The sequence below is a fragment of the Prionailurus viverrinus genome, chromosome A2 (genome assembly GCF_022837055.1).
Source record: "Prionailurus viverrinus isolate Anna chromosome A2, UM_Priviv_1.0, whole genome shotgun sequence".
In the NCBI taxonomy this organism is placed as follows: Eukaryota; Metazoa; Chordata; class Mammalia; order Carnivora; family Felidae; genus Prionailurus; species Prionailurus viverrinus.
In genome coordinates, this window is record NC_062562.1 from 130,360,471 (window position 1) to 130,380,584 (window position 20,114).

The 20,114-nt window shown below is 36.4% G+C and overlaps 1 protein-coding gene across 6 annotated transcripts in view; it reads right to left on the minus strand.

Moving 5' to 3' along the window:
• Positions 1–20,114, minus strand: part of IMMP2L (inner mitochondrial membrane peptidase subunit 2) — an 891,621-nt gene that overhangs the window by 298,847 nt on the left and 572,660 nt on the right. The window lies entirely within an intron of this gene.

The window sequence follows — 20,114 nt, forward strand, 5'->3', positions numbered from 1 at the left end:
CTCAACATCACTCATCATCAGGAAAATACAAATCAAAACCACAATGACATACCACCTTACACCTGTCAGAATGGCTAACATTAACAAAGGCAACAACAGATGTTGGCGAGGATGCAGAGAAAGAGGATCTTTTTTGCATTGTTGGTGGGAATGCAAGCTGGTGCAGCCACTCTGGAAAACAGTATGGAGGTTCCTCAAAAAATTAAAAATAGAACTACCCTATGACCCAGCAACTGAACTACTAGGTATTTATCCAAGGGATACAGGTACGCTGTTTCGAAGGGACACATGTACCCCAATGTTTATAGCAGCACTATCAACAATAGCCAAAGTATGGAAAGAGCCCAAATGTCCATCGGTGGATGAATGGATAAAGAAGAACTGGAGTATTACTTGGCAATCAAAAAGAATGAAATTTTGCCATTTGCAACTACATGGATGGAACTGGAGGATATTATGCTAAGTGAAATTAGTCAGCGAAAGACAAATATCATATGACTTCACTCATATGAGGACTTTAAGAGACAAAACAGATGAATATAAGGGAAGGGAAACAAAAATAATATAAAAACAGGGAGGGGGACAAAACAGAAGAGACTCAAAAATATGGAGAACAAACAAAGGGTTACAGGGGATGTGGGAGGGGGGATGGGCTAAATGGGTAAGGGGCATTAAGGAATCTACTCCTGAAATCATTGTTACACTATATGCTAACTAATTTGGATGTAAATTTAAAAAATAATAATAAAATTAAAAATTCTGAACAGAAAAAAAAAGAATTCCAAGTGGTCGTAAGGGAACTTTGGAGACAAGGGAAGAAAAATGGGGAGATTACCAAGAACTAACAGAAGTTACCTTAGTAGGGTAAACCTACAGCATAGGTACAGAGCAGTCACTAGAGAGGAACACAGTCAGGTGAAGTAGAGGGATGTGCCGACAGATTCATCAAAGGGGGCACAGAAGCACTGACATCTCAGTTTGGAGACGGAAGACCCTTGAAGTTGCTAAATTTGCTTTCTAGTAATTTAACAGAGCCTCAGAATCAGAGAAAGTTGGTTACATTGTTATTGCACTCCCATGATCGTCCTTTCCGTTGCTGGGTTATCCTGGAAAGGTTTTATTCTTTGTAAGGACATTCAGCGACCAAAATATTCCTGGTGCCCAGTGTCCTAGATATAGAACATCAAAGGAATCCCTTTCCCAAAGTCGCAACCATATCCTAACTTGTGATGCATCCTTTCTTAAGGCTAAAGCTTGTCCTGCTAGTTTTGGTGGACACAATGAGTAAGAACTAACAAATATGTTTAGGTATGCCTTTGTGTATATATATATATATATATATATAAACTGAGTTATGCTGAGGCTACAGTTTGCCAGATTATTTACCCCTTCCTATCATTCTTTAGTATACACATACTGTAATCACTTCTTTTTCTAGTCCATAGAAATTCATTTCGAACAATCGGTACCCACTTAAAATGGAACATATGATGTCTACCCACATGTGTTGTTCCTTACGGAAAGTCACTTTGAGTCTCGGTTGAAAGACAGTGATTAATGTGAGAAGGCTTGCCTGCTTTCTGAGCATCGGTCCCCTAATTCTGTACACACACAAAATGGACTCTAATCTCTACAGCTGTCATGTTGAAGCTCTTCGTGAGCTGTACATTTCACAGGCTCTAAAATCACTCTGCAGCTCAAACATGATCAACAGCTTTCCTCAAACCAGAGCAGCAGTGAGAGACTATTAAATCAAAACGGGAGCAAACCCTCATCTTCACGTGCGCAGGAAATTCATAGGGGGCCTGATTTCCATATGGTTCCCACAGCTGAAGCTTAATGAGTTATCTTCCAGATACAGGTACAACCGTCATAATCCTCAAATACCTCTACAATGGAGTAAAACAAGCCCAAATAGAATTAAGGAAAATAATCTCCAACTGGCCTTACATGCCTGTGGGTTAAATGTATGAAGGAGGCTTTGATTTAAATAAAGGCAAATTCTCAGAAACATATGCTCACCACCCACCATTCTTCATCTGAATGGTAGGAACTAAGGAGTTTCATTTCACTGTAGCACTGGAGCTTTGCCAAGAGGCAGAAGCACAAACATCAGTGATTAAGAAAGATCTCCAGTATAAAATGTGTTTTCAGAGGTCCAATCTACTTTAGAATGGGTTTATAGGCAGTGGCATTATGTTTCGGATTGACCACATGGAGAGATGTTCTGATGTATATAACATTATTAAGGTCTACTTTGGACTTTTAAATAATGTAAGCGTACTCCCTAAAATAAAACATCTTCCTTGAAAAGATACAACAAAATCATATAACCAGTTCCCTCAAAAATCTTCTGACTCAGCTTCATTGAAAAAGGTACAGCCCCAAAGCCTTGCTCATGCATATACCCTGTCTCTCCCACCTTTTCTCAGTTCTTTCTTGCCACTGCCATCTGTTTGCTTTGCTTTTTTCCAGCACGTTGCCCATCCCTCTAGGCTGTTCACTGGCACCTGGATGCCTCCCTCTAATTCTTTATAGCACAGTCCAAGAAATGTCCCGGGTCTTTTCCAATTCTTCTTCCCAAAGATTTTCCTTAACACCACCCCCACGCATATTTTGGATACTTCTCCTCAGATATCATTTTTCAATTAGATAATATGCAAGTTTGCTTTGGGTCCCCTCTTTTAAACACAATTATTTCCTGTTATGTTCCTTTGTGTTATACCTAGGAGGAAAACTTTCTGGCTATCTCATCTTTTACAATTACAATTCAACAAAATCCTTATAATTCCAGGCTTTAAAGACTTAAACACTACATTCAGAGGAGTTGTGTGGTGAAGAAGTAGCTAATACAAATGCTTCTGGAAAAGTCATGCTTCCTTTTCATTAACTTTTAATACATAAACGTCTGTCTACTTTGTGTGATTAGGTACACTGACCTAATCACACAATCAATATCCAACAACAGAATTCTTACAGATTTAAAATATGTAACATGATTTAATAAATGAAAGGCAAGGAAATGGAACTCAAAGGTAGGAACTCTACAGAACCAATGAAAAACAATAAGGTAAATGACCATATTTATCTCTTTTGTAGTATCTTTCATACTATATCACTACCCTTTTAAATTAAAATCTCATTTTATTTAGTTCCCAACAATCCAATCTAATCACTTTCAAGTCAAAGACTCAGCTGTTTAGAATGCAGACTGTATCACTGCTGTGGTTATGTGTACTTGACCTCCTGCCTGTTAACAAAGAGACTCAATTAATTATTTGCTGTTTTGAATGGCTATTTCATTTCACCTCCACCTTTCTTTAAGTGTTAAAAGGCTCAATTGCTTTATCACCTTAACCTTAGCTTTGGAGAATGCACGCAGAATTTCTTAATTGCCAACTAATAAACCAATTTGATCCAGAAAGCTAATTTTCAGGACCACAGCTCTTACATGTCTTATGCTAGAGTCAGCTAAAGCAACGTATTGACCTGGTGGCACATCATCTTCCAAGAGAGCCTCTTCATTTTCAATGGAAGCTTTGGTGCTAAACTATTCCCTTGATACAGGTAAAGACACACACTAGCACTGCAATGGACTGTAGCGTCACAGTAACAGGGAAACACTGGTTTCATTACAAGTGTTACCATACAAAAATGGAATGCTTTCACCATAAACTGAAGGTATGTACATTGATAGTGAATTGTTTTTTCCAATGTACTTTTAACTTCTCCTATAAACTTTTAGTTACATTAAACTCAGTAGTATAATCTCATACTGAAATCTTGAAACACCAAACCAGAACAAGAAAACAGCTTCAAAGGAAATATGAAAATGTCCTTTGCAGTGTATATGTAAAGTCTTACTGATACCCATGAAAGTATATATGTGAAAAACTAGCCTCAAAGCCAAAAGAAACCAAAGAATCTTCCTGCTTCTCATGAATTCCATTAATACTGATACCACGTAATATTTCAGAAGTTCCCATTTGATACATATTTATTTATAGATTATTCCTATCTTCACCTATATACCATAAGATGTGAAAGTAGTGAGTGTCTTAACCTTCTCATTGTATCCAGTCCCAAGTCAGTAACTAGCATTCAAAAGCATAACAAAACAGGGGCACCTGGGTGGCTCAGTCAGTTAAGTGTCTGACTCACGGTTTCGGTTTAGGTCATGATCTCACGGTTGATGGGTTTGAGACCCGTGTAGGGTTCTGGGCTGACAGTGCAGAGCCTGCTTGGGATTCTCTGTCTCCTATTCTCTCTGCCCCTCCCCTGTGCGTGCTCTCTCTCTTGGAAAAAATAAATGAACTTTAAAAAAGAAAACAAAACAAATAATAAGTATTTGATGATAATGATTAGGTCATAATAAGTACACCACAATATTGCCAAAAGGTATCTTTGTGTAAGTAGAATCAGACAATAACTGTCAGTTTGTGCCAGGCTTATTTACTGAGCATAATGTGTTCAAGCTTCATCCACACTGTAGGATGTATCAGAATTTCATTCCTCGCCATTTTTATGACTGATGCTGATTATTGTTTCAAGAATATCCAAAATGATTTATTAACCTAGTAACAATATCTTAGTATCTTTCTTATAATCTAATTTTTTAATGGCACCTAAAGTTTTGAAAAAAACAAAACAAAACTCATAACTACTCAGTTCTTTCCAAAGAGAATTTATGCTGACATGAAAATAAATGATTCTGTCATCTGCATATCTTGGCAGATGGGGATAAGTGGTTCTGAAACTTTAAAATCTAGGATGGAGCCCTGAAAATCTAGAATCCACATTTCAAAAAGCACCTAGGTAAAATATAAATAAGTAAATAATAATAAAAATAAATAAAAAGCACCTAGGTGATTCTGATCCAGATGGTCCTAGGTCCCTTTGATGAATACAGCTGGGAACCCTCACATGAAAATCCTATGAAATTCAGCATACCCTCCCCCCACCAAATGCACACATTCAATAAAAATACTGGTCATGATACTTTCACAATAAACATAACACATAATATAAATATAATAGTAAAGCATGCACATAATTCTAAATCAGTGAGAAAACAACAATTTCCTACTAGGGAAAAAGCACCCTAATAATTCCACATTTCACTTCAGCCTTGAACTGGATCTACAACTACTATGAAACAATGTAACACAAGTAAGAAAGAGCAAGACAGGGGTTCCTAGAATATAAATTTCCAGGGTTTCTTAGAATATGAAAACCCTGCTCAGATCAAACACAATGAAGAGAAACGATAATTAACAGAAAGGCTATATGGTATTAGCTACAGAAGAATTTATTTCTTCGTCATTGGTTCATTCAACAAGTATTTGCGAAATGCCAACCAGGTATCAGGCACTCTGTACGCACTAGTTTACTAAACAGCCTTTATTCCTTTATGGCCCTCATGGCATTTTTAGAATTCAGGCCCAAATGCTACCTGTATCATCTTGAGCAAGTCATTTATTTCTCTTACCATTTATTTTTTCATGAGTAAAAAGAGGTGCTGACAACTGGTACCACTGACTCCCTCCCCCAAATGTTGCTGCAGGGTTCAAACAAGCTCATCAAACACAAGCTTCTAAGCATCTGATTTTTATCGGAGTCTCAGAATGAGATAATAAATTATATTGGTGAGCTCCAATGGTCCAATTCCTAGTTGAAGTAGGAGAGAAGTTATATTCTCTGAAACTGAGATCACGGAATGAATTTCTCACTACCAAGATCACCACGTAACTTTCTGTGATGTGTTGTGTGTGTGTTGTAATTTATCATGCCCAGATAGCAAGTGTGCACCGGATAGAAAGTTTGACTCTACTTCCAAAGAAATGTCAATAGTTTCTCTCTCCCACTGTCCTTTCTTTCTTTCTTTCTTTCTTTCTTTCTTTCTTTCTACTCTTCCTCCTTCCCTTTTTCCTTTTGTCTTTCTGCCTTCCTTCCTTCTTAGAAACTTCTTCATAAAATCTTGTTAATAATTGAGATGGTTACACAGATTAAACCATTCTTAGGCCCAGTAATTTGTTGATTTTTTTCATTAGTTTGTGAGCTGTTAAATTTGTAGCTAAATGTATTCTTAGTGGGCAATTTAATTGTTCCAGTGAAATGCAAAAGTTCAATCAACCAATTTTGTGTGGAAAGTGAAGGGAATCCAATTATTCTATCTGTTGTGTATTTTAATTAATTGTTCCTCACTCAAAAATGAGGTAAAAAAATGAAGACAATGATATTGTATTAAAAATGCTTAGGACTGCTCCAGATTCTGTGTCTCCTTCTCTCTCTGCCCCTCCCCAGCTCACACTCTGTCTCTCTCTTTCTCAAAAACAAGTAAAAACATTTTTAAAGATTTTTAACAACGCTCAGGAAATAACAGAAAACAGTTCACAGAACATCCTTAAAAACAAGCACAATTGGAGAAATCCAAGGCCTAAGAGACATTCACCATAAGCCACTAGCAAGTCGACAAATGCTAGACATTTGTCCACTTTTCAGTCCCATATTCACTGTTTCAATGTTTTCTTTCTAGGATAATGGACTATAATATTTATTGGTATATTTCCTAGGCTGTTATTCTGAGTATTTTTAAATGTTCTGACTTAATTATGGTAACATTTTAAAAGAGTGAAATAATGGATACCTATATTTTATAATAAGAAAGGTATGCCATAGACAAATGAGTATTTTCCAAAAAGCACAAATCAGATTCAGACTGAAACCGGGATTATGGGTATAAGACTCACCCTCTATTACTCAGAACACTATATTATAATTTCTCACAGTGGCTATTATTATTCACAATGAGCTTTCAGTGAAAAAAAAATAAAAATATACATAAAGAAATGTGTAACAACATCACCAAAGAGAAATCAGTGATGGCAACCTAAAATTATTCTCATTCTTCCTAAAAAGTTGTGTATCCAATAGCTAAAAGTGACAAATCCTATTTAAAATAAGATTATCATCTAAGTATTTCATATTTTCATGTGAGAAAAAATAAAAGCATTGAATCCAAGTTTAAATTAGATTATTGATTGATACAAAGTCCCTCTAGAACCCTCCAGTTAATTTTCTGACTCTGTGATCTCTGCAATTCTTTGATAAATCTCTCTTACGTGTACAACAAAACCACAAAGCCCTCTTATACAAAAGGAAAAATCTATAATTTTGCTAAATCCAAAACATTTTGTTTTAAAATTTGTGAGTTCAAAAAAATAATTAGAAATATATAAAGAAATTTTAGATGATAATTCTTACTAGAAATTTAAATTAATTAATGAAAAGATCGATAGAGGAAATTAAGGAGGTTTGGTGTTCCTGATATTTTAAGGCCAACACTTGGCCAAGTTAACACTTGGTATTACACTTACAGAGGATCATGTGTTGCATTAGCTGTTGGTCCGATAAGGTGTTCTTCAAGAGCTTCATAGGATTAAAATACAACTTTCCCATAGTGTACGTACAACATGAATACCCACATAAACCCACATAGATTATGCTAATTTTCTCTGGGGCAGAATGTACTGTGTTGTCTGGCTGTCAAATTGCTCAAAACTTTCCTGCTACTTTTCATTTCTTAATACTTACTTTTTTTTCCTTTTCTTTTCTTTCCTTTTTTTTTTTCAAAATGACCCTTGTGCCCATCATTCAGAAAGAATTGCTAGTAGAATTTGGTATTTATCATTTCTCTTTTTTTCTGACTCAAGATATACTTTTTTTTTCCTCCGGAGGAAGGTTTTTGGTTTTTATTTTTATCGAAGTAGAGCTGACATAGAATGCTACATTAGCTTCAGGTGTACAACATAGTGATTCAACAAGTCTATACAGTTATGCTATGCTCACCACAAGCGTGGCTACTGTCTGCTCATCCGACTGCCATATATACCTATATTTTAAAAAGGGAATCACATATGATGTTTGGCAATCTTCTTTTTTCATAGTTTACTGGTTTAGGGCAAGTTCTTCTTAACTTCTTAACTCCCAGCAGAATGAGAAGTTTCAACTAGGACTAACACAAATTAAAAGTGAAAGATTCGTGATTATCTGATTGATTCTATCAATACTGATGGTCGATAAGATACTAACCCAAATTAGGGCTTTGAGGTAATTGAATCATTGGGTTTGGCAGCAGTCACACTGTTAAAATTATGTGGGTGATTAACAGTTCCTGCCTACAGTTAGGACTGTATTTGGCAATTCAGGCCAATTGGTCATGCTTCCTACAGCATTTAGGAAAACCTTGCTCGACTCACAATTAAGACTGGGACTAACAAAATAAATGATTATAACTACTCTCCTGGGGCACGACAAAATATTTACAATAAATGTGAGAGCTGTCTTACGAAGTCACTCACTTTTCTTTCCCTGCATCTGGTCCTCTCCACTTCTGCTGCCTTCCTTATTTGTGCTCCATGGAGACATGCACCGCACAAAAGCAACACCTGCCACTTTCTCAGTGAGGAGAGTTGAAACAACAGTAGTCAATGTCTGGAATAATAAGTACCTTCTCTTAACCTTTGTTCTCTCATTTCCTGGGAAAAGGAATGGGAGTCTAAATATAGAGGGATTAATTAAAAAACGAATAGTAGGACATGTAGGGTGAAACATACATTGCAAGGCCTTTTTCAAAGACTTTTAAAAACGTTAACTGTGAGGGCTGGCCATGTATTAACTGCAGATATTTATTAATACGTGCATCTAATTTCAGGTTCTATGAGAAAACCCGAGACAACATAGTGATTTTCCCTGGGTAATTCTCATGTTTTCAAAAATAATACAGACACATTTCAGGCACTGTCCTCCAAAAGCTAGTCATTGAGGTCCTGCTGCGTCATTGAGGCAAAGTTACAAAACTGAATCAGGTCACAAATCCAAGGACACGCCTCCATGAAGAAGCCATTGATTTGGCACTCCCATTTAGGGCAACATTTTGACCCTGGTTAGATCACTAGTTACTCAAAGTCAAGTAGTTTTAGTTGAGTTCTTACTGCATAAGTGCTCATATTATGGGGGAAAAGGTACACAGAACATCAAAATTTGCACCTCTGTTGGCAGTCTCAGTAGAGAATCCTGGGGCTGAATAGACATGAAGACCTAGCAATTCTCTGATCCCTGGAGGTGGTCCTACTAGGTCAGAAATGAAGCAAATTGGTGGGTATCATGAAGGAGCTAACACAACAGAGTCCATGAACTACCTAAAAAGACTCACTGTGACTGCACAAGCATACTTTGTAAGAACTAATATATATCTGAAATGACATGAATAGTATATACCAACCACATTTATCTTTTCATATAAGTTAAGGGTTTCTTAATTATCATAAATTAAACAATCTAGTTTCAAACCATCAAGTAGATAAAGGTATATTTTAGATAGGATTTTTGCCAAGTCAAGTCTCTTGCAGAAATGGAACTTTGTGAATTTTAAGTCACATAATTTTTCTCATCTAATTTGAAAACTCATGTGATAGAACCATTAACTATGCTCTCTTAATCCCCCAAACAAAAATCTATATGTTAAAGATCATTAACTATAACCTCTTAACACACACCCCACCTTGATTTAGGAACATATCATTAAAATAATGCTTATAGGGGCGCCTGGGTGGCTCAGTCGGTTAAGTGTCCGACTTCAACTCAGGTCATGATCTCGCGGTCCTTGAGTTTGAGCCCCGCGTAGGGCTCTGGGCTGATGGCTCAGAGCCTGGAGCCTGCTTCCGATTCTGTGTCTCCCTCTCTCTCTGCCCCTCCCCCGTTCATGCTCTGTCTCTCTCTGTCCCAAAAAATAAAAAAATAAAATAAAAAAAAAATAATGCTTATAATCATTAACATCAAACATACATAATTTTTATTCTGTTTATACCCACATGACTATCAACCAATAAATCCTCCTTGAAGTGAAAACATCTGATTAATTCTACATAAGTATTTTTTAATAAAGAAATATAGATAAACTGGCCAGCCTGCCATCAAGTAGAAGTTATTGGAAATTATTCAACATGAAACAAAAAACAACTAAGTATGGAGACAAAGTAAAGTAACCAAGTTATTTGGCAACAGACTTCTAGGAAGCCTAATAGCTTGATTGTTCAAGGGTAATGCATACATGAATATAACAAAAGATATATATGCCATCCTTTCTAAAAATAACAGTTGATACAGTCTTAATGCTATTAATTTGTCAGATTGATAATACATATTGCTTCTTATAATGCCTTCTGAACAACAGGATCTTCTCAGTGTTCACTTCGGAAATCACTGCCTCCACATACTGCTTCTCTTCCCATCAGCATTTAGAAATTTAATTACCAGAATTGAGGAGTTGCAACACTATCAACAAGAGTCACATAAGAAATGCTTTTATAATATGTACCACCATTACAATCTCTCTTCGTTCCTACACACAACTTAAATATTGGACACTACCTGTTTTGCTGAAATTGTACAAAGGACCAAAGACAAAATTCAAAGTACTTATGAAATGTTATGATAAAGCAAAGACCAAGTAGAAGGAAGATAGGCTATATAAGCACATACTGGTGTACAAGTGCATACTGGCTGAGCATCAAGCACTTTGAAGTACCTTCTGTCTACACATACCCAGGCAGTATCAAGGGCAGAAAATGGGGAAGAGAGCTACTCCTCCCTTATAATTTATTTAGCTACTAATATTGTAGTATTTAAACTCTGTATGTTTGGGGCACCTAGCTGGCTCAGTTGGAAGAGCATGAAGCTCTTGATCTTGGGGTTATGAGTTCAAGCCCCGTGCTAAGTATAGTAACCACTTAAATATTAAATGGACTTAAAAAAATAAACTCTGTATGTTTTCATCTTCCTTGTTCATGACCACTTAACCACCCCCCCCACACACACACACAAAAGTGAAAAATGTATGGGCTCCAGGTGGCACATTTATGCTCTATAATCTCATTCCAGCCAGTCATTCAGGGCTTAATAAAAGACAAAAACGTGACACAGAGTAGTATAAGTAGATTCTCTTCCCCAGGAATTCAGAAATGACTCAATCTCTTAGACTGTTTAACAGAGGACATATAAATGCAGCTCTGTGAACCGCTCATGGATGGTGGCATATACTCTGACACAATGAAACCTAGTTTGTGAGGAAATAGAGAAAGGGGTATTTCAGATCTCAGATTTATTTCAAATATTCACTTTTTGCTTAAGCTGGTTTAAAGGTTTGGTGTTTTATCACATACACACAAAACCTGATTCTTAAAGAAGGAGATCAGTAAAAGCAAACTCCTATCTATCTTTAGATCAAATTCAAGAAAAAAAACCAGGATTATCAAACTAAATCAATGAATGTTTTTAAATACAATGTTTTAGACTCAATCTCAAAATACTATAATTGAGAATATATCCCAGAAGAGTTAATGATTTGCACTGTACAAGAGTTAAGACAATCACTTAAGCCTGGTTAAAACCATAGTTGTAATAGTGACTAAACTTGAAAAGATGAGTAATAATTTCACTTAAGCGTTCATGTTTCTTTACGTCATCTTTTAGCGGCATTTTATCCTTTCCAAAAACAATAGTCAAGGTTTATGCTTGGCTATTTTAATAAAAATATTTTTGTTCATAAACAAAAATCACTACTGTTTTCCTCAATTATGGTTACTAATTATTAGGGGCTTAGATCCAGTGTATTAAGAAACAAAAATTTATAGTATCTTCAGGGCTGATCTTGCATTTCAAACTTTTGTTTAAAGCCAGTATGGTAGGCAGAAAAATGGCCCCTCCACGATGCTCACATCCAAATCCCCAGAACTTGTGAATATGTCAGTTTATGAGGCAAAAGGAAATTAAGACTGTACATCAGCTGACCTTAATGCCCATATTTTAAAATAGATCATTCTGGATTATTCAGGTGGGCCCAATGCAATCAGTAGGGTAGGTAAAAATGGGGAGAAGGAGGCAGGAAAAAAATCAAAGAAAGAGGTGTGATGACAAAAGGAGGGTCAGAGATCCTATGTTGCTGGCTTTGAAGACAGAGGGAAACCCAGAGCCACTCATACAAGCAGCTTCCCTCCAACTGTTTTCTGAGGCTCACTTGTTAAAAATGCAGATGCTTTGGCCCTCCACCAGGACTCTAGGGCGGTAGAATTTATATTACAACACACTGGATTATTGCTGTGAAATTTAACAACCACTGTTTGAAATGACTAGTAAACCTTAACATTAAAAGTGAAAGGATACTTAATTGGCATCACCCATCAAGTACAAAGACATGTAGATTTTCGCTATCAGCCTCTGTGTTTAATATAGTCAAGGTTGATGATACAACTCTGACATAAATAAATGAATAAATGAATGAATGAATGAATGAATGAATGAATGAATAAATAAATAAATAAATAAATAAATAAATAAATAAAATGTAAGGGACTCGGGGCGCCTGGGTGGCGCAGTTGGTTAAGCGTCCCACTTCAGCCAGGTCACGATCTCGCGGTCCGTGAGTTCGAGCCCCGCGTCAGGCTCTGGGCTGATGGCTCAGAACCTGGAGCCTGTTTCCGATTCTGTGTCTCCCTCTCTCTCTGCCCCTGCCCCGTTCATGCTCTGTCTCTCTCTGTCCCCCAAAAAATAAATAAACGTTGGAAAAAAAATTTAAAAAGAAAATGTGAGTATGCTTTAATTTTTTTGGAATGTAAACTTACTTGTTAAGCAATGAAATTTAAAAAATATCATGAAATACCATGGTTCTTAAAAGTTTTTTTTCCTCTCAAGTGAGTTAGAACATCAGAATCAAATTGATGAATGCAGTTCCCCCTAAAGTCAGCAAAATCTATATTTTATTTGATATCCATAGACAGAGATGCTTTTTATTAATGACAAGCATTAATTAAATAATTAATTAATGCTTATCATTAATTAAAAATGAAAACTATACATCCTTAAAAGGATAAAGGTTATTAGAATGCAATGTTTATAAGTGAAACCTAAACAGCTAGTCACATTTAGTAACTTAATGGTGGTTTAATGATAACACAACTTGTAGGGGCACCTGGATGGCTCAATCAGTTAAGTGTCCAACTCTTGATTTTGGCTCAGGTCTCATGGGTCGTAAGTTTGAGCCCTGCCTCAGGTTCTGCATGCTGTGGAGCCTGCCTAGAATTCTCTCTCTCCCTCTCTTTCCCTCCCCCATGTGTTCTCTCTCTCTCTCTCTCAAAATAAATAAATAAACTTAAAAATTTTAAAAACTAAATAACACAGCTTGTGAACTTGAATGAGCACATGAAGCTTACTGGAAATGTTTCCTTTGAAAACAAAACCAAAATGGGGCGCCTGGGTGGCTCAGTCGGTTAAGCGTCCGACTTCAGCTCAGGTCACGATCTCGCGGTCCGTGAGTTTGAGCCCTGCATAGGGCTCTGGGCTGATGGCTCAGAGCCTGCAGCCTGCTTTCAATTCTGTGTCTCCCTCTCTCTATGCCCCTCCCCTGTTCATGCTCTGTCTCTCTCTGTCTCAAAAATAAACATTAAAAAAAATTTAAAAAAAGAAGAAAAGAAAACCAAAGTACCACAGGTATAACCAGCTATCACACCAAGTGGAAGCCAGAACTTTTAAAAATTAAAACACTTACCAAAAAAAATGTTATTTGTTAATGCTTTGAGGGAAATTAAGCTTTCAGCATAGACTGAGCACTGGCAAACCCATGTTGCCATCTGGCTCCAATTTCTGCCTTGCAGTATCAGTGATTCCATCTATCCAGTCAGAATTTGTTAACTATCCATTTCATTTAAAATACACTGAGTGAAGAAAAGAAAGATACTGAGAGAAAAACAACAATTTATACAGGGGCAGTTATGCTTATAAGGTAGACAAAATTTTAGAACCCTGTTACCTACCTACCTTGACCCCCCCCCACCCGCACACCAGCCCCCACTCTGAGGTGTAGTGTCCCCTCTCCCCAGGCTGTTGCTGTCAGCCATGTGGTTAGAAAGCAATTTGATCAACTGATCTCGGAGACAAAATTTGAGCCCAGCATGACTTTAGGAGAGATTCTTCCAGGCATAGTTACACTTTACCAAAGAGGCCTTTAAAGACTACAAAGTCCTTAAAGATATGGAAAAGTCTGTCTCTGCCATGTCACATAGGACAGGTTGTGGAAGAAGTAATCTAGATTTCAGGGCTTTCCCAGGTCTCTTGCAAATCCTGCCACAGAGACTTTAATCTTACTCTCCCTAGGGTGAAGCCTGTCCCAGCTAAAAGAATTTTTAAAAGATAAATGAGAAACGATATGCTATAGAGGAGAGAACACACATTTCAGATTCAAGAAACTTAGTTTTGACTCCTGGTCAAATCTCATAGCCTCCCAGGTCTCAAAGGGCTTATTTGTAGAATGTGATTTCCACACCCCCCTCAGGTGCTGTGGCGCTATGCCCAGGGCACGTTAGAGCACATCTTCACAGTTGTTTAAAAAAAAAATCAAACAATATTATCTCCCTCAAGAAAACATCCTAGGACTTGCTATAATGCTCCACATGTTTTGTTTTCTAAATATTTTTCCTCTTGGATTACCTATTTTTTTTTAATGAGGAGATAAAGTGCTATACAATGTGATAGTTCAGACCTCCAGTTCACTCCCGCTCAAACAGTCAAAAATTCTTAACCCAAACGACAACAGCAAAATAAGGAAATATACATCAAACTAGTACAGAGAGAGGATAAAAACTTTAAAATATCAAAAATGTTCCTTTCCAAGATTACTCCATCACTTTTATATTCACCAGTAGTGTATAGGCAGGCAACAAGTTAAAATTCGAGAAAGAGACAGGTTAAACAACTCACTTAACTGAATTAAATAATCTATAATATTTATAAAGATGTCAAGGTAGAAAATAAGAGTTGAATTCTCACAAAAACAAGTGTTCTTGTTATTTTTAAACTCTTGACAGAGGAAAGGATAATCAGAGTTGACAGCTATTCACAATGCACTGTATTCCACTCAATAAACCTGGTTTTTGAAAAAACAATTGACAACGCTATTGGAACCAGAATAGTTACCTCTTCAAAACTACATGCAAAACTTTAAATGGTCTTTCCATTTGTTTTTGTTTGTTTGTTTGTTTGTTTGTTCATCATTTCAAAGCTTTCTTTAACTCTAATATCCTGGGATAGCACTTCCCAAATTGTGTGTCACGGAACACTAGCTTCAGGGAAGGCTAGTTTCCCATGATGTTAACGGTAGAGCCTCAAGGCAAGGGATCTACGGGAATTTAAGCTTTGGAAACACTAGGTTAGAGAAGGGAGAGGGGCTTCTTCACTGCAACAGCTCTTAGAGGCTTTCATTTGCTAATATGAACTATACTCTGCTACCAGATGGATAGAGTATGCAGGTGTCCAAAATGTCTTTAAGAATAGAATCTCTTTTTTTGCCTCAAACGTGTTAACATCTCACAGATGGTATGGACGGCACTGCACTACGATTTCGTTGAGAAGCGTTACATTCATTTAAAGACAATAAATAAAAACTATAGTTATCCTGTTAACGAAGGTCCTTAATCTCCCAGAATATTCTACTAAACTAAAAATACCCTTCAGAAAGATGGCCTATTATCCCATTATCAATCTCTAATAGCCTGGTTCTAGATCAGTTTAACACATTAATGCCACAAATTTAAACAGGAGAGAGGAAAAAGAGATATTTAAGTAGCATGAGAGACTGACTGTGGAGGGCGAAGTAGAGACCCACCTCTCAATCTTTGGAGGCTCAAGGAAGGAGATTTAGGTCTACAGCATTGAGGGCAGACCAACTGCTCTGCCAAAGTGATCCCAAAACGCATCAAGGCTCAAACCTAACCAAAATTCACTTGTGGCTCAAACAGCCTGAAGTACACCGTAGACCATATACAGCTCCACACGGCCATGCAGGAGCTATACTGCCATGGCTCTTCCATCTTCAACACACAGCTACCAAGATCATCCTAGGGGTTGCCCCCATTCCAGTCAGTGGGGAACAAATAGAGAATAGAGCTGCAAACATGGGAGATATTTTGGGGCCAGACGCACAGTTGGTGAACATCACTCCTATTCACATTTCTTTGCCTAGAATACAGTCATGTAACTGCAATATCTGCAGAGGAAGTAGTGCATTGTGGTCCAGCTGATGCACAGCAAGAAGAGACAGAGATTTTTGTGGACAGATAGCCTATACTACATATTTATAGAGAAAATGAGGTAAAAATGAGGTTGTACCAATAAGGAAAAGTCACAAAGCACAACAAGGACAACAACAGATGTGGTCTATACAATTGTCTAGTGTTAGAATTGTTTGTATCATCAAAAAAAAAAACACAAACAAACAAACTTATTTTTGAACAGAAAGATTAAAATTAATCCAAACATAGGGGTGCCTGGGTGGCTCAGTCATTGAGTGTCTGACTTCAGCTCAGGTCATGATCTCACAGTCAGTAAGTTTGAGCCCCGCATCAGACTCTGTGCTGACAGCTCAGAGTTGGAGCCTGCTTCGGATTCTGAGTCTCCTTCTCCCTCTGACCCTCCCCCACTCGCACTCTGTATCTCTTGCTCTCAAAAATAAATAAACATTAAAAATTTTTTTTAAATTAATCCAAACATCAAAAATAAGAGAGCAATTAAATGTGTTAGTGTTAATAGTGTTAGCAGTGTTCCTAAAATAGAGTAGAATGTACTCAATAAACATGATGTTGTAGAATAATATCTGAAGATCTGGAAGGATTTTCACAATATATTAAGATACACAAATAGGATATGTTCAATCTGATCTAATTTTTATGAAAAATATACATGGCTATGAGTATATGAAAGAAAATATCTGGACAGATTAAGATATCATTTTGGGGCAGCTTTATTTGGGTCCTGGGATTATATTTGTTTAATTTTTAAATTTTTACCTGTAATTTCTCATGTTTAAAAATATGTAGCATATTTATAACAAATGATATTTCTAAATAAAGCCATAAATATGTGACTAAAATTACCGATGACAAAATTCTGAAGATGTCTTATAGTTAAGTGTACAAACAAAACAAAAAATTACATGTTTTATCTCTTTCCCTACTACACCTCTGATGGACAAATCCTTTAAGACATGAAAAAAGAATTGATAAAGTGATTGTTAGTAGTGAAAAAGTTAATAACATTTATTGGAATCTATTTTTTTTATTTTATTAATTCAATAAGCAGCAAAAAATACTTCTGAGCATTCATTCGCTATGGACCTACATACCTACATAGACAAATGTCACAGCTATTTTGTGCCACCAGTTATCTGTGCTGACTGATGTCCTGCCAATTACTTTCTATCAAGAGTCTTGTACAATAGAAACCCATATATTATTTTCTGTTTATTGATCCTAATAAGAAGCATAGAGGAATATGTAACAAATAATGGTTTATAAAACAATGATCCAAATATATCCGTATCAAATATATCAAATCTATATATCAAGTCACATATAGTCATACACATATTTAAGGAATAAGGAACTTTCATAATATTTATTATGACAATATCCTTATTGCTTTGCAACTATAAATTAATTTATAGCTCTCTCCTATAATCATGAAAACACCAAGTAACATTTAAGTCACCATTTTTGTGAACTTCTTTAAAAATACCTTAAAAGGTATAAAAGGCCATTGCCTCCACAAATAATCCTAGCAAAATAATTCAAATTTAAATATTTTGATGCAATGGACTAATAAGTAAGTAATCTGAATAGGCCATATTTAAGACCACAGAACATATATATCTTTATACCTACATCTGTCACCAGGGTTGTCCTGAAAGCTAGTACCATTCCTCTACATATTTAATCCCAATTATTTTATTAAAAATTTTTTAATGTTTTATTTACTTTTTAGAGAGAGAGAGCATGAGCAGGGAAGGACAGAGAGAGAGGGGGACAGAAGATCTGAAGTGGGCTCCATGCACTGAGAGTAGCAAGCCCGATATGGGGTTTAAACTCATGAAACAAGAGATCATGACCTGAGCTGAAGTCAGATGCTTAACCGGCTAAGCTACCCAGCTACCCCATAATTTCAATTATTTTAGTTATATCCTAACTAGATGTTATATATCAAGAGGGCAGGGCTCTTATACTTATTTTTCATGAGCAAACTAGAAAAACAGAAATACCAGTCATTGGAGGCAGACTGACTGTTTTCGACTTTTGCTTTGGAAAGCTTCCTTTTCATAGTCACATTACAAATCCAAGCATTTATTAGCTTGGAGCAGCATTACTGCATAACCCTTCTAACCAATCTCCCTAGCTCCAGTGCAGGTCTGCTTTTAGCCACCCTACAATCAAGACTGGCTTGTAAGCACATAAGCCAAGGGACACTGTTTCCTGCTTACAAACCTTTGTCGGTTCTCCAGTTAAATGATACACAGGAAGTTAGGACTTTTAGACCTGACCCTATTGTACTGAGCTCTACACTCTGTACATGCTCTTAAAGGCAAATTCTGAAGTGTCACTGAACAAGAATAAACTCATATTCATATGTGGCACCTTTTTATTAATAGCATATTTTAATGTACTTTCTTTATCCTCTCTCAGAAATTTTTCTAATTCTCATGCAATAAGATGAAAATGTGTGTTTCATAATTAAAAGTAAATTTCACGAGTTACACTGGATTAGCACAAATCCTATCAACTGTTTACACAGTACTGGTATTTCAAACCACATCATTTAGGATGATCAATGCAAAGTCTACAGAAGATTAATAAATGATCATGCTCTGTACATAAAAGAAAATGTTATGGCCCTGACAAAGCCTCTCAGAGGTCAAGGCAGGCCCAGGCCACTTCCACTTTTTGAGCCTCTAAACATATTAAAAAGTGGAGAAGAGCCAAAACATGGCTATATATAGTGTAGCTTGTTCTAAATGTTTATATTTAACAGATGAACATGTTCAACATTTAAAAATGCAATGCAATAAAACTGTGCTACTCACAAAATAATTAAGATTCATTATCATCCCAATGGCTTCTTCACAGTATGCTAAAGGTGGTGGGGTCCAGTAATAGGAGCAAAGCTTAAAAGTTTTATGGTGACCATCTTTTTTCAATCTTGTCAGTGCATCTTCAGCACTACATGATACTATCCAAACCCCTCATCTTAGGCCTTTTCTCAATGGGAAAGCAGGTCCACAGGACCATTCTGCCCCCCATCCCCATGGTTCAAGTTCTAGTCTTCAGACACAGACCAGTGACTAATCTTATAATTTTTGGAAGACATAACTATTACTAGACTCTGCTAATTGCGCAGAAAACATACGGCTCTAACAACAATAACGATCACGACCACAACGGCTTCCTATTATCTGTGAAACTAAATGTCTCTGTATACCTTCTTCTAGCTAACACGCTGTCCACAATAACTCCCTCTCCATCACTCCTCAGGCTTACCTTTTGCATCTGGTCTACCCATTCAACTCCAAATTTACATCATGCTCTTTCTCTTCGTTTTGGCTGAGGCTGTTCACTTTGCCTGGGAAATCCTTCCTATTTCTGCCACCAAAATCCAACCACTGGACAAACCTTTCTCTAAATGTCTTCTCTTTTATGCAGTTGTCAGTGATCCTGACTTTTTTAAAGCCTTGATTATATTTCATACATTTTCATTACATAAATTGTAACATATGATACAATTATATGTGCATTTCTTTTATTTCCCCAAGATATTAGAACTCTACTGGGGACAAGGAAAATCTTGTATACAGCTTCACATTACCTGTGCTCCCTAGCAAAATGTATTACACATGGTAAACATCCAATAAATATATATTAATTAGAAACTACAGTAGCCACAGATTTTGGCAACAGGCTTACTGAAGTAAATATTTTTTGTGATTTCGGTGAGTTAAATAATCAACCATGTATTTAACAGGAGAGTTATTAAATAACACATAAAATTTAGATTTGCTGCCCATTTCAAGCATACCAGGCATAAAATAAATAGTTCATAAATATTAAGTAAGGAAAAAAGTATAATAATAATGCATCAATAATGCTATCAGCCCTCAAACGTAAGATAAATCATAATCATGATCTAGTTTAATTTCCAAACAAAATCAAAGCCATATTTGAAATTCAAATCAAGATATA